Source organism: Anolis carolinensis, chromosome 3, assembly GCF_035594765.1.
Source record: "Anolis carolinensis isolate JA03-04 chromosome 3, rAnoCar3.1.pri, whole genome shotgun sequence".
Classification (NCBI taxonomy): Eukaryota; Metazoa; Chordata; class Lepidosauria; order Squamata; family Dactyloidae; genus Anolis; species Anolis carolinensis.
Window position 1 is genome coordinate 45816351 of NC_085843.1, and position 16367 is coordinate 45832717.

Below are 16367 nucleotides of genomic sequence, written 5' to 3' on the forward strand. Positions count from 1 at the left end.
GACTGAAGTATTCTTCATTCAGGTTCAGAACATCTGACTGGTCTGCTATTGAATAGAATCAGAGTGACTTTTATACCCTTCAAAGGTCAATAGGAAAAGCCAGGCCATTTGCTGCTGCTTGATAGGTTTTTTTGTTTTTTTCAGGAGTGGGACTCAACATAGAAGCTTCAAGAATCTTCCAACAGACTTCTGAAAGTGCTATCTGGGACTATAGTACTAGAACTTCCATGGAGCTATGCAGAAAACCACATGCATTATTGTACAAACCCTGCCACTGGTTGCTACTGACTGAGATGACACCAAAGGAATACAAATGTATAGCCATTATGTGTAGGGAGAAAATCAGAAAAACTAAAGCTAAGAATGAGCTCTGTCCTTCCCAAAATATTAAAAATAATTTCAAAAATGCTTTTTTTGTTTGTCTTTTGTTTTATGCATAAAAATTAATGCATTGTTGTACAATCAACTCTACTTGAAAGAAGTTCTGAAGTTTGAAGAATCTCTTGGCCTTTTTTTGTACAGTAAGAACTGTATTTGTTTGCTTTTGTCAAAGGGAATACTTTGGACAACTCTAGGTAATAAGATACGTCAGTGAGATATGTTACAGTGTATCTTTGAGGACTATGTTAGTGTGTGCTACAAAAACACAGTGACACTAATAACAGGATAGTGCTGCAGATAATTTGTGATATATGGAAATAAATTACATTGTACTTCAAAGATAATTTGAGTTATATTTTGTGTTTCTTTAAGAGGTATAGTTTAGTGCCCAGCTCAGGTTTTTACTGAGTTTCTTCCAAGATGCTTATCACTATATTTTCAGTACAATCACCTTAGAGCTAGACATACATCCACAGTGACTTTTTAATGTGCATTTGTAAAATTATCTCAGTTAAAAGGAACAGGATAAATGCACCTCCATTGAGATGTTCATATGAAACTACCATATTTCTAAAGACGATCAATTCAAATTAAAAATGGCTATGTTCCATATTCCATACTGCCTGAATCATACTGGCATGTTAAAAAATTGTTTGGGAGACACAAACCATGCTTCATTTCTTGAGGAAGCACTTATTGATCAGGTTTAAGAGATAAATACCTGCTGGTTTATCTCATGAGAGCTACTGATGCTTGTTTAAAAGTAATTACCAGAATGAGGGAGTATTATTCTCCTCAATTGGAAGAAGGTCCAAAAAGAATAACGGCACATTCTCCGGTAGCCATCCTCTAATGTAGTAGCGTAATATATTATCTGGAGGTCATCAACTTAGGGAGGACTATTTTAAAGACTTGCCCTCCGGCAATAAACTTGATACATCTGCTCTTTATTACATGACATTGTGCCGGATAGTAAATGCTGCTTTTGACATTTCTTTATTAAAAAAATATAGTAGCATCAACACTAATCAGAATGAGTAACAGCAATATTGCACTTTAATTAAAATTAATAAATTAAAGAGAAAAGAGGGCAATTTGAAAGCATGATAATATCAGCTGTCAAATCACTGCCCTGATGTGACATTTGTGAAAGAACTCACAAGAATAGCACCTGTCTTGGTGGCCTACTAAATTCCTCTGGGCTGCATAGAAGTCAAAAAGCATTACCTTCCTGCAGTGCTTTCCAGAATCACAGTAACACAGGAGAGCAGTAGTTTGCAGACAGTATAGAAAGAAAAGGGTAGATTGAGTTTGTTCTGCTTCGAGGTCACAATGATACACATGCCAGTGTATTACTTCTTGTTGTAAAACTGATTTGAAACAAAAGAAAAGAATTACCTATCTTCGTCAAGCTTTCCAATATTGGGTTCTATTGAATAGTTTGGACTATAGTTACCTGCTATTGGCCATGAAGCAGGAGAGAATGGATGTAAACGTGAATAGATTGTGGTCACTAGATTATGCAATGCTGGTTTTCAGCATGTCCCACAGGCACATTTGTTAGACTCTAAGAAAATATTCCTGCTGCACTTCTTATACTTGAAAGTATCCCTGTGAAAACTTCAAAAGCCCTCCTTTAGAGGACTGGAAAATGTCTGGGAAGGTTGCAGCAAGAGATAATGGGAAACAAAGTCTTACTTGGATACTCATGCTTACCACTGGATCATGGCCAGTGAATACATTATCATAATAGCCCCAATCCAGAAAATAACAGGTGTAACAATAGACTGTGTACACAATGATGTGTATGCACATAAATAGTCCTATTTATTTATATATAGTATTTATTTACAGTCCTTTTCACCCCAAAGGAGACTCAGGGCGGATCACAGAACACATATACGGCAAACATTCAATGCCGATAACAATGGCAAGACAGACAACATATAGAGGTATATATAAGCTTTCCCATCTTTTCGGCATCTTTTAGAGGCTGTGCTCAGTTTTGGCCATGGATAGTGCTGGCGCACCATCTCCCTGCTGAAGAGCTTTCTTTGCTCATAAACATCCTCCTTTTTCAGATTGAAACAGCAAGACTAAATACCTCCCCGCTTTAATGTGGTTCTTATTTTTCTGTTCACATTTGTTTTTGAACTGTTAGGTAGGCAGAAGCTGGGCTAAAGATCAGGAGCTCATCCTGACCCTGGCTTCAAACTCCCAATCTTCCAGTTGGCAAGATTCAACTGCTGTGTTAAAGCTTGGCCTTCATAGGCATCCTCATAGAGATTCTTGCATAATAAACCATAGAATTTAATTTGCATCGTGAATTTCTGGATGCTTATTTTCCCATCTATGCATCAAGCATTTGTATGGCCAGAAAAATTATGTTCAGGAAAAAGGACTTTATGGAATTCTATTCTATAATTCGAGGAGTGGGTATGCACTTTTGAACTTGCACAATGCAGTCCACTCTTCCACATTTTGACAGAGTAATGCGCACAGCGTAGCAGCAGATGTATGACATCAGTTGAGCGCAGAAACAGAAGAGACGATCAGAGACGATGTAAAAAGTATTTACAAAAATTTACTGGACAAGACAAACATACTTGCAGACGATAGACATAGGACTTCCACTCTAGACAAACAGTACAGATCTTCTCAGCAGGCAGAACAGAACTCATCTGATGCAATCAGCTATATACAAACACACTTGTAGTCTGGACACTCCTCTCTGTGTTCCAGCCACACAGGATAAATGCACTTCTTACCAAATTAACTCTTTACACACTATAGCATTTCCTGGATGATGCAATACATGCTAGACACAAATTTCATTTAAACACTACTAATACACAAATCCCACATTAACAATTCCCCCTCTTTAAATGTAATTTTGTCTTCTTAAATATATACATCACCTAAGCACACAAGAATCAACTTATTGTACATTCATTACATCTCATGGTTTTTCACACTGAATGTTTTATAACACTTTATCAATAACAATCAACTATTTCATATCCACCACTGCCAACATAGTCTTTTCCAACAGGTGACATGTGGAACTTTGTTGGATCAGACAAATACGGCACTAGGGCACATCTTTTTCTTTCTTTCTTTCCTACACTCATGCACACATTTTCTGTGGTCTCTTGTTTTATTTGCTTAGTTGTTATTTTGCCTTTCGGTGTTCCAATGCTAGCCTTCTTTTGTGTACTCAACCCATGTTCACTACCTGATGTAACTTTCTTAGGTGTTTCAGACTCAGATTTAACTAAATGCTGTTCCTCGCTTGTAACAATGTCTCTCGCTTTCTGGAAACCATGCAGCTGTTCCGAATTCGAATGAATCTGTTTCCAATCATTAGGTCTCTCAAAATAAGCTATTCTGGATATTTTGACTGTTTGTGGTGGTTCTAAAAACTTATAAGACCTTTTGTAATATCCAATGAAAGTCATTTCCTTGTGCCTTTGCTTCTTTTGGGTCCTTTCTTTTGCCGGAATTAATACATTTGCTCTCTGACCAAAAATTCTTAGGAATTTGTAATTTGGAACATAATTGTACACTTTACGAAATGGAATATCTTGTACACACTCATCCCACAACCTATTCGTTATGTAATTGCAAGTATGAAGCACCTCAGGCCAATAGCTGTTAGAAATATGGCTATCTTTAAACATACATGTTTTCATTTCATTTAGGACTTGCACTCTTTTCTCTGCAATCCCTTCTTCAGCCTTAAACTGTCCAATTTCTAAACAATGTTCTTTGACCTCAATAGCTTCTTGAACTCATCAATACAAACTTCTGCCCCTTTGTCAATTATGAGAGTATCCAATTTCTTATCATACACATTTTCAATTAAACTCAGCCAATTAGATAATTTTTTAGTTGCTTCAGATAATTCTTTGAAGAAATATATGTAACCAAATCTGCTCAATCTCTCTACAAACAACATCATATATTTCGACCCACCAGTACTTTCCACAAATGGCCCTTCAATCTGAACATGTGCCTTTTCAAACAAACTGGTTACCTTAATCTTTGACCTTTTGTAAAACTTCACAGGTACCTTTTTCACCTGTTTGCATATGGCACAATCTAGTTCATAATGGCAAGACTCCATTTTATACTCTGGGCTTAAATCAAGTGTCTTCTTCAGAATATCCATGTTTGCATGACCCATGACTCTATGGAACAAATGTACACAATGGTCATGTTGTATCTGACCTCCAACACAAATGATTTCTACGTTTTCGTGATCAATGCTATTTACTTTGTCAAACATTTCATACATCTTGTTCCGTTTTACTCCTTTTCCTACTAGCTTTCCTTCTCTGTCATAAACATAACAATATATACCTTTAAAATGCACTTTATACTGGTGGTCTGTTAAGGTGGCAACACTTAGCAGAATAGATTTCATTTCAGGTACATACAAAACTTTTTCCCAATACACTCTCAAACAGGGAGTATAACAAGTGCCAAATTGAGAAAACAATTTAAATGACCCATCAGCCAAAGTAACAGTCGCTCCTTCTGTTGACTGCACATTTCTCAGACAAGAAAGATTGTTTGTGATATGATGAGTTGCACCTGAGTCCAGCACCCACTTGTTGGTCTGTTGATCCGTGTCTTCATTTGCAGCCATCATTACCGTAAGTCCAGAGAAGTTGTTAGACGCACCTCTGCTCCTGTTGAAGCCTCCGGAATGACATCCACGTCCTCTGGCCTGTTGTCCCTTGCTTCAGCAGTCTCTGGCTAGATGCCCTGGCTTGTTGCAAACAAAATAATAATAATAATAATAATAATAATAATAATAATAATAATAATAATAATAATAACTTTATTTTTATACCCCGCCTCTATCTCCCCAAAGAGGACTCAGGGCGGCTTACATGGGGCCAAGCCCGAATAAAAACAATAGCAATATAAAACATAACAATAGACAAAAAAACATGCACAATTATAAAAATTTAAACACCTTCTTGCAGTTGACACACTCACATCTGCAAACACAGGCTCCGTTTCTTTCACCTCCACATGGGACTCCCCTTCGCTCCCGCTGCCTCGAGCCGACTCCTGCTCAAAAGAATGCCGGTCCTGTTCCTCAAGTACTCTCGCACACACCAAATCCAAACTCATATCTTGAGATGGCACGGCTTGTAGTGAATAGAGCAAATGGTCCCAGTCATTAGTAAGGCTAGACATCAAGATGTATGCCTGCTGCTCTTTGTCTATTTGAACACCTCTGACTTGGCATTCAAGGAACAATTCCTTCATCTTCTTCACATGCTGTCTTACATCTCCACCTTCAGACAGTCTTGTTCTGTACAATCTCTTCACCCAGATCATCTTGCCCAGTGTACTCTCTCTCTGGAGAACACGCTTGAGAGCAAGCCACACTTCTTGGGCAGTCTGGAGATTTTGCACATGTACCAATTGATCTGGCATCACACTCAGGATCAAAGTTGCCAGCCCTCTTTCATTTTTCTCTCTGTCTGCTTCTGTGCCGAAGATGGTCTTCTGCAGCCCTTCTCTCACCAGCAAATGCTGCATATAAACCGACCATTCCTTGTAATTATAATCATTTAATTTGTCCATCATCATAAATGGATTTGAGGCAGCCATCCTCTCACCTTCCGGAGACCCTTGCACTCGAGTTAACAGCCCTACCGCTGATGGTTCCACACTTTCAGCAGAGTCTGGCAGTCTCCCCCTCAAGCTTCGAGATTTATGGCTCCAAACATCTCACCTCTGGCCATCAATCAGTCAGGCCTCAGCACGCCCCGCTGCGACTCTGCTTCTCCATGGAATCAATCTTCCTCTGAAGACACACCAGATTCACATTCAAACAGGCTCACCAAAACAGCAGGTCTCGTCTCTGGTCACACTCACAGCTCCAACTTTCTCTCCACTCCAAACTCCAGAACTCCGGTCCAGTTTTGGTACTGGCATCTGGGAACTGGTCAGTCTGGTCAAACTGGTCTGGGATCTGGGCCCATAACCAATTGACAGAGTAATGCGCACAGCATAGCAGCAGATGTATGACGTCAGTTGAGCACAGAAACAGAAGAGATGATAAGAGATGATGTAAAAAGTATTTACAAAGATTTACTGGACAAGACAAACAGACTTGCAGACGATAGACATAGGACTTCCACTCTAGACAAACAGCACAGATCTTCTCAGCAGGCAGAACAGAACTCATCTGATGCAATCAGCTATATACAAACACACTTATAGTCTGGATACTCCTCTCTGTGTTCCAGCCACACATCCAAGGTCAATACAGCTTCTTACCAAATTAACTCTTTACACACTATAGTATTTCCTGGATGATGCAATACATGCTAGACACAAATTTCATTTAAACACTACTAATACACAAATCCCACATTAACACATTTGTGGGTTTAACTTCTGTGAATTTGGTTAATATATTCTCTCTAGGAAACTCTAGACCCCCCAGTGTAACTTTATGGAAAAATTCCACACAGAAATGCCCTGGAGGATCTAGAAATTGCTAGGGATAACATTTTTCTAGGCATTTGGAAGTCCTCCAATGCAATTCTATGGGCAATTGATGAGTTGTGCTGGAGAACTTAGAGATAATTAAACAGATGTTCTCTTGGGTGAATTTTTTTAAAAAAATTACAGTTTTATTTCATTCATGGGGATCCTGTACCCTTAATTCCAGCAAATGCAGAGGACCTACTGTATAGTGAGATGACTTGCATGGTTAGTTGTGCATAGGGCTGCAGCCATTCTACTTCCAATCAAACTGATATGATTGGTGTGGAAAATTGGTATTATCATTAGTCAATTTTAACACTGTAATTAATTAAAATTACTTTTCCTAAGTACAAATTATTCATGCTAAGAAAACAGCAAGACCCAGAAGGCAATGTACACACACTTATAAAATGATATACATTACCCACTTTTCCAAATAATATTTAATAATATCCATTTGAGAATTGCTATTTTTTCTTAGAAATTTTGTTTTGGTTCCAGCATTATACCTCTATATTGTATTTTAGCCTTTGTAGCCTAACCTCCTAATTAAAATAAAACTTTGAAATAGGAGTCTGACATACCATCTTAAATCTGATTGCTAGTCACAACCAATTAAATCTATTATTGAATGTGACACTTTTGTAAATATATTTGTAGCCTGTGGAGACTAGTAGTTCCATCTTTAGTCAGTTGATGAGCCTGTTTTGGGTTTTAGTCTAAACTTTAAAAGAGCCATCCAATGTGCTTATAATACTTTGAGAGCAAAGTTAGGCACCATGGGCATCAGCATCATCACTATTATTGGTCAGTTTCAATCAAATTGGAACTTGCAAATGGATTTAGGCTATTGTTTGTAAGGATTTGTTTGAATTACTTTCCAGGAAGATGTCTCTCATCTGTATAACTCTGAATTGGGAAAGATTCAGAATCCCTGCCAATTCTGTAATTCTTGATATTATAATTTCTGTAAGTAGACCCATTAAAGTGAAGATATTTGGGGGATGGGAGGTTATGTTATCACATTTTGACTTACATGTCTTGTAAACTACCGTGTATTCTTTGTTGTAGAAAGGTGGGTATACATTTCATGAATAACCTTTTAGTTTTTTAAAGAAATCTACTATGCATTGAGTTAATTATTAGGGTTGATGGAAAAATTGTTTCAATTCTCGTTTCTAAAGTAGGGGGTGCCGGCTCTTCGATGTAGAAATTATTTCTAAATGTTTCACCCAAAATTTTTGGATATTTACGAAAATTCGTAATGTTTCTAAAATGTTTCTAAAATGGCGGACGCACATGCTCAATCGCCAAAAAACAGGAAACTGGGGGGGGACTTTTCTGGGGGTCTCCCGCCCTCATTTCTTGAGCTATTCTCATCAAATTTGGTACAGTGGGAGAACACATTCCACACTCTTTGCTCAACAAATTGCAGAATGTTTCCTATGATTTTTGGCGAATTTTCATAACTTTTATAATACACTATTTTTCAATATTTGAAGAAACCTGTTCCTGGTTGGAAAGTCTTATTTCCTGTTCAATTGGGTTCTTATCACTGTAAAAGTCCCTCTTCTACTTGTGTAGACTTTGGATTAGAAATGCAGCACACGCCAAGCAATGCCTTGACAGGATTGGCAACGTCCTTTGGAAACTATAAATTGCCTTTGAACCTTTTGATCAATGGTGCCACTGGCTGACCTTGTGATTGCAAAAATGAAACTCTGGCTGAGGACTTTGGATTAGAAATGCAGCACACGCCAAGCAATGCCTTGACAGGATTGGCAACGTCCTTTGGAAACTATAAATTGCTGTGGACCCTCTATTGAATCAAATCAATGTCTGACTTTGTGATTGCAGAAATAAAACTCAGCCCAAGGCTTGGGAATAGAAATGGAGCGTGAGGGAAGCAATGCCTTGGCGGGTGCCCCACGTCCTTTGGAAACGATTTATTCCAAGGTTTGAAAACAATGTGTGTCTTTGTAATTGATGCAATAACACTCAGCCCGGGGGCTTGGGATTATAAACGAAGCGTGAGGGAAGCTCAGCGCTTACAGGCACACAGACGTGCTTAGAAAACTATAATTTTCAAGCTCCCTCCTTTGCAGTCTTGGAAAGCCTTATATGGCTTGATTGCTTTATTCCAGAAAACTTTGAAAAGGAAAGGCAAAAAGTCTACCTCAAAAAGGAAAAGCACCCCAAATCTCTGGGGTTACAGGGAAAGAAGCAGTGCACACACTCCTTTGCAGGCTTGGAAAGCCTTATATGGGTTTTATTGCTTTCTTCCAGAAAACTTTGCAAAGGAAAGGCAAAAAGTCTACCTCAAAAAGGAAAAGCACCCCAAAAGCCCCAAAGCTAGCGGTTACAGGGAGGGACGCAGACTCCTTTGGAAAATAAAAATTCCCAACATCCACAGCAAGGACTCTGCCCCAAGCCCCAAGCCAATTTCCCCCCAACACAATATCTAACCAGCAACAACCAGCCACTTTGCCCTCTCAGCTTCACGGCGCGCACGCAAACCACCCTCTCTCCTCGGTATCCCAACCCAGAGAATGGCTTGGCTCCGTGCGGAGGCGATTTTTATAGCGATTCTACACGTCGACGGGAGGACGCTAGCCCCCACCTTTTTTAGCCATCGTGGAAGACTCTGATTGGCAGGGAGCGGGAGCCATGTTAGGCTGCGCTAGGCTCCCGTTCATGTTAGGTTGCAGAAACATATATATATATATAATATTTTTAAAAAAATTTGGAAGGAAAAAAATTAACGAAAATTTTAAGACACAATTACAGAATGGGCCAACGATGGATTGTATTACATTGCCAGTTGCGCCCAGGGAAAATGTTTCAATACTCGTGTCAAAAAACGGGAACATAACGAAATTATAACGGTATGACAATTTTTACGACGATATGGACAACCCTATTAATTATACACTGTAAGCTGCCTTGGGTCCCATATGAGAAAAATATGATATAAATTATAAGGTTGGATTGATAAATGAATATCAGATATCTTTAGCACAACCCAAATGCAATAGGTATATCTCTTCACAGCATACTTGTAAGCCCTATAGGTATTAAAGGTAATTATTATATTATTTACATGTACCTAACAACACAACACACATGCACATTAGGTCCAAGTGTCTGGGATTTGTATCTGAATATCGGGCTCTTGCCAATGGCCTAGGATATTAGAAGTATTTTCGTATATTGTGTGCAGTTCTGAGAATTATTGCCTTCTTCAGCATATGGATTGACGTTCTGTCCAAATTAAGGTTTTTCAAGTACTTTTCAAGGTTTCTTAGAATGCCTTCAAGAGCTCCAACCACTTATAGGTAGGGACCACTGTTGTTTTCTTTTGCCATAGTTGTCCAGTTTCAAATTGTAAGTCCTTGCATTTTGTGATCTTTTCCAGCTCTTTTCCTCTACTCTACTGTCTCCTTGACCTGCAATGTCCACAATAAAACAAGTTTCTTTTCCACAACCATTATATCTGGAGTGTTTTGTGGCAGGTATTTATCTGTTTGTATTCTAATATCCCAGAGTATTTTTGCTTCTTCATTTTCCGTGGTTTTCTCCGGCTTGTACTCATACCAGATTTTACTACAGGGTATGTCATACTTACTGCCCATGGAGTGGCTTGATTACCCACTGCTCTTTTTGTTTTGCAAATGTAAACTCTTAGGCTCTGTACTCTTTGTTTGATTCTTTGACTTCAGCATTTCAGCCTTATGGACTTCTTTCAATACAGGCTCTTGGCTTTCTTGAATGTATTCTTTCAGGCACCTTTTCTCTTCCTCTACTGATAGGTTGACTTGGAGCAGCCCTCTTCCTCTTTCCAACCTTGCTAGGTAGAATCTGCCTATGTCACTTCTTGGGTGCAGTGTTTGATTTATGGCAATATTTTTTATATTTTTCTGTCCAGGGTGTCCAGTTCAGCTTGTGTTCAGTTGATTATGCCCTCATGAATCTCTCTATTATTTGAATTGTGAGTGGGCCTTCCTTCTACTATTTAGTTTGTATCATTCTTATTGTATATTCATTATCCTTAATAATCAATTTATGTATTTACTCTGCCAATCCTTTTTCTGATATATGCATTTTTCTAAATATTTCCTCCATCTCATCTGCTTTTTCTAATTTCCACCGTATTTCCCTTTTTTAAGCTTATTGTAGATGCCTAGTAATTTTAAACTATTTCTATTTCCTACCTTTTCTGTTATCTTGCACATGGGAATTAAATGATCATTTAAATCATACATTTCTTTAATTTTATAGTAGCATTTATTCTTTGTTTCCTTCCACCAATGAGGATTAAATTCCTCCATATATAAGTACTCTAAAGGTGTACACATAGATATTCCTGGCATCCATTTTGGCTGCATTTTTTTCCATATTTTAGAGATATTTTCCTGGGACCAATTTTTAAAAAGATATCTGTCATTAGATTATTTGTAAACACCCCATATCTGAGCAGGACCTCCCAATGTCCCTGTCCAACACTATATCATGCTGTCCCTTGTTTTGATACAGTAGAGTCTCACTTATCCAACATAAACGGGCCGGCAGAAGCTTGGACAAGCGAATATCTTGGATAATAAGGAGAGATTAAGGAAAAGCCTAACATCAAATTAGGTTATGATTTTACAAATTAAGCACCAAAAACAGCATGTTATACAACAAATTTGACAGAAAAAGTAGTTCAATATGCAGTAATGTTATGTTGTAAGTACTGTATTTACGAATTTAGCACCAAAAAATCACGATATATTGATAACATTGACTACAAAAGTGGCCGTGCTCTTAACTACATTTCACAGAATTCTGTTTGCATCTAAAAGTCCCAATCAGGATAGGGTAGAGATTTATCCTTTCATAGCAGCAGGCAGCCAGACTTCCCATTAATTGTTGAATCTGTAAAGAAGAGAACTGACTGATACTTCTAATAAGTAGTAGTAGTAGCAATTCTTATTTTTATTTTATTATTCTTATTATTTAAATCAGTGCTGGTGTCAAAGGTCAGACGCCAACTGAGAGCCAAAATATAGTTTATTAAAGTAATAGTCCAAAAATAGTTCAGTAAATTAACAGACTTGAAACACTTAATCTCCAGTGTTATTAGGCAGTCAAAGCAGGAAAAACGCCAAAAGCATTAATTGACATATAATCCGGATTAACCAGAGATATAATCCGGATTTAACATAGAGTACTTGAACTCAGCCCAAAAGCTCAAAACGGGCTTAAAATGGCAAAACAAACAAAGGCAAACAGTTATGAAGCCCCAAAAACTTTCCCCAAAACCCAGAAATACAACAGCGATTCCAAACTGAAACAAGAACCCAAACCGGGCTAAAAAGCTCTTTGCTGTGAGCAGCAAAAACAAGCGAAACTGGAAGATGCTGAAGAGTTAGCGGCAAACCGCTGCAGAGACAAGCGCCAAGCCAGGAGTTAAAGGAGCAGAATGCTGTAACGTAGTCAAGCCGGTCTGAAGTCGGGATAAGGAGAATGCATCAGGGTCGGAAACAAAGCCAGTAGTCAGCAACAGTAGACAGCCACAAAGACAGGAATGACGCGAAGCCGAGTTTGGAAGCAAAGAGGTAAGCCGAGTTGAGTTCCAGTCCAAGGGGTGAAGTCGTCACAAGAAGGTCCACGTCATGGAATGGCACAAAGAGCCAAGACAACGGAGGCGAACAGCAGCTAATGCAAAATGTAATAACAGTGCAGTCCAGGGAAACCCACACAATTCCAGCCCTCCGTTGCAGAATAACCTGGATTAAATTTACATCTGTTGCAATGTCCCAAGCCAGTCTTCAGAATCACATACAGGAAACCCAATGGCGCCCAGCAACACCTTGCCACATGCAAAGCATAGTGACCCAACATCCCCAATTGTCAGGTCCCTGGCTGCAGAGCACCAATAACCTTACACAGAGGCCAGTCTCTATCTAATATCTTTATTAAAGAAATATATAAAATCAATAAAAACAAGTGAAGAATATAGTTCAGAAGCAGACCTTTCAGATGAGGTCAAATATAGTCCAGAAATGTATTGTCCAATATAAGATATTAGAGTTCAAAGTTTCAATCCACTTGACCGAAACACACACTTTGCCAAGCAATAGTGTGGGGAAATAACAGAGTCTTAGAGTCCAATGAAGCTTGACAACAAGGCTGGAAATAAACTTGATTCTTGACTAGATCCGTGACTGGAGACAAGACGAACATGAAGCATGAACGGAGTCCGTGGTAAAACCGTGAGACAGGGCAAGGCTTGAAGCTTGATCCGGGAAGCAAGGAACTGGGATTACGAAGTCCACACACGATCTCTCTCCTCAAGCTGATCAATTGACTCCGCAAAGAATCCCTCGCGCCAAACACCTATATTGGGTCTCGTTTTCCCACCAACAGAACTCTTTCCCTAGAGAACGAGAAGCGAAACCCAACTCTGTCCAGATGCATGACTCCTTAGAATTTCCCAAGGGAAGCAGACCTAATCAGCCATTTGTTTGGCAGCGATTCTCAGGCTTCTCCGATTAGCCTCCCTGACTCCCCTGTCTTTAGAATAATTTTCCCTCCTGGGAAACGGAGGGGAGTTCTGCCCAAGGCCTGTTTGGCTGAATTCTTGAGGGCAAACATCAACATCCTGCAGGTGAAGAGATTCCGGCTCTTGCTGAACCGGCGAAAACCCCATGTTTTCCTCTTCGTCTGCCACAATAGTACTAGGAACAGGACTACAAGGCCCATGAGTCATCACACCAATTTATTTAGGTTTCCTTGGGCATCCAAACCTCTAACACCCTTCGATCAGGTGTCCCAAACTCCTCATCAAAATCTGAGCTCCAAACAGCCAACGCCCTTGGATCAGGCATCCCAAACTCCTCATCAGAATCAAGATCACCCTGCCCACATCCAACTTTATCCACACCTGTGGAACTACCCTCATTCCTCCAGGCAAACCATGTGGGATCTGCTTCTGAAGATACCCAAGCCTCTCCAGCATTTACAGCATCCATGGACCCAGATTCCTCCCTATGCCAACTTCCTCCGTCACCACTGGTTCCTCAACATCCATTTCCAGCTCAAGATCCCCTCCCAAGTCCCCACATGAATCTTCCTCAGAAGATTCCTCATTAACCTCCCTGATTTTCTTCCTGTATAAATCTTCCAGCGAGCCCTCCTCGCGAGGGTTCTTCCTTCCTCTCCTGATCCCTCCATTATCACTCAGAGCCTCAGAAGACTCATTCACAACAGCTGGACTGGGAAGAAATCTCTAAATGGATGGTCCTTGGGGGTCCCTCCCAACTCAGTAGTGGAAACATATTAATTAGTTTAGAGGCTGGATGGCCATCTGTCAGTAGAATTTTAATGGTGCCCTTCTGCCTGGAAGAAAGGAGTTAGACTAGATGGCTCTTGGGGGTCTCCTCAAACTCTATGATTCTATGAAAATGTAGAATTGGTTAATATTGGTTTCTTCTATTGGTTAATATGAGAGAGATTCAATGTTGTGACTTTTTTTAAAAAAGGGGGGGATTGTCAAAACTTTTTAAAAAATCCCTAAAATCAGTAGATGTATGAATATTTCTGAAAGTTGGGGAGAATGACCTCCTGTTACCTTGTGTCACTGTACAGAAAATTTGAGGAGATAGCTCTTGTCATTTTAAAAAAATGTTAATAAAAATTTTGAAAATTTCCTAAAAAATTATGGATAAGCAAAATGTTCTGGAATTTGGTGGGTAAAAGTGATAAATGTGTTCTACCATTGTAGCAAGTTCCACCCCAATAGCTGTAGAAATGAGGGAGAAAGGCACCCTTGTAACTAAATTTCATTATTCTCATAATAGTAACAAAATTTTAACCAAGTACGTGAAGCACACCAGCATCCCCCCCATTTTGTAATGACTTTTGAAACATTTTTTTAATTGATTGTACATCCCTACTGGATACTACAGCAAAATGTGCTATAACACAATGTCCCTCACATAAAAAAATTCAGTTTAATACACTTTTGCCATGGTTTATGATAGAACCAATTAGGAAAGGACATTTATAACCCTGGAACAAAAATCATAGTGTAAAATATTAAATTTATTGGAACTCTGGCTGACTATGGAGGGGATGGGCCAATCTCTCTGATGCTGAGCAGTGTGCTGCATTCTGGAAAATGTAGTTTAGAGTAGGGCCTTTTAAATTCTCTGACACAGGGCTCCACTTTTAAAATTAAGTGATCATGTTCTTTATAGGTTTATCTGCTTCAAGAAGCATGAGTCGCTACAAGGTTTACAGTATTTATTTATTTATTTACTACATTTATATCCCGCTCTTCTCACCCTGAAGGGGATTCAGAGCGGCTTAAAAATCAAATGAATATACAATATATTATTAGCATAGCACAATATAAGCATTAAATTGCTATATTGTACTATATCATTATATGGTAATATTATTAGTAATATTACATTTAATATATAATATATAATTAATATTATTATATTGTATTATTAGTAGTATAATATTGTATTCCATTATAATATTATTATCAGTATTATATATATACAATTATATATATATATATATGTGTGTGTGTGTGTGTGTGTGTGTGTGTGTATATGTGTGTGTGTGTGTATATATATATATATATATATATATATATATATATATATATAAAATTACCATAGCATGTTGCTATGGTACAGGAGAAAAGATGGAACATTCTTCCTGCCCCCCCCCCCCCCCCCGTTCTTTACTCTGGCCCCAGAGTGGCAGTTATTCTACTCCTCTCCTCAGTAGTTGAAGTCCAGTGCAGTTCCCGTAAGTGCTTCATGAAAAACCTGTAAGTGTTGAGAGTATAACAAATTGTACCTAGGGGACGGTTTACTAACCTGTAATCAGTTTTTGTTTTAGATTATAAAGATAGCCAAATAACCAATAGAGATTGGACATACTTGTTATTAACCATAAGCCAAATGCAATGTCATAAATTACTCAAATGTTGTATTCCATCATTGTACTGCAACTTGTTCCTAGCCAATGGTTTGTTGACCAAAATAAAGGCTACTGACTGACTGACTGATGGTAAGTAAGTTATCTCGCTGCAATTTTGCTTGAACTTGAAAAGCAGGAGGTTACAGAGTCTGCAAACTCGGGAGCAGTAATGATACAATGAACATGATACTCACATACTCATCCTTAAGCTGCCCGAGCTCACACAAAGGTTACAAAACCCAAGTAAACTCCTGACATCACTCTGAAATTTTGTTTTCCTTTCAACATTTTGATATTGCTTTTTGTATCAAAATGAATGACCATGATAAAACTCTAGAAGAATTTTTACAGTACTAATATAAACATCTACTTCACATTTCTGTGGTGCCAGTCTGATTTTCAATATATGGATATTATCTTTAATTCTCCATGGAGCAAAAAAGTCATGCATGAAACAGCTGTTAAGTGTTAGGATTGCAGACAAAGGA

General features: G+C 38.6%; 1 long non-coding RNA gene across 1 annotated transcript in view; it reads right to left on the reverse strand.

The window, feature by feature from the left end:
- LOC134297393 (uncharacterized) overlaps positions 1 to 5171 on the reverse strand; it is a 120248-nt gene extending 115077 nt beyond the window's left edge. Inside the window, exon 1 of the long non-coding RNA XR_010004117.1 lies at positions 1609 to 5171. This is a non-coding gene — a long non-coding RNA (uncharacterized LOC134297393). The remainder of the gene's footprint in view (positions 1 to 1608) is intronic.
- Between the last annotated feature and the right edge of the window lie 11196 nt (positions 5172 to 16367).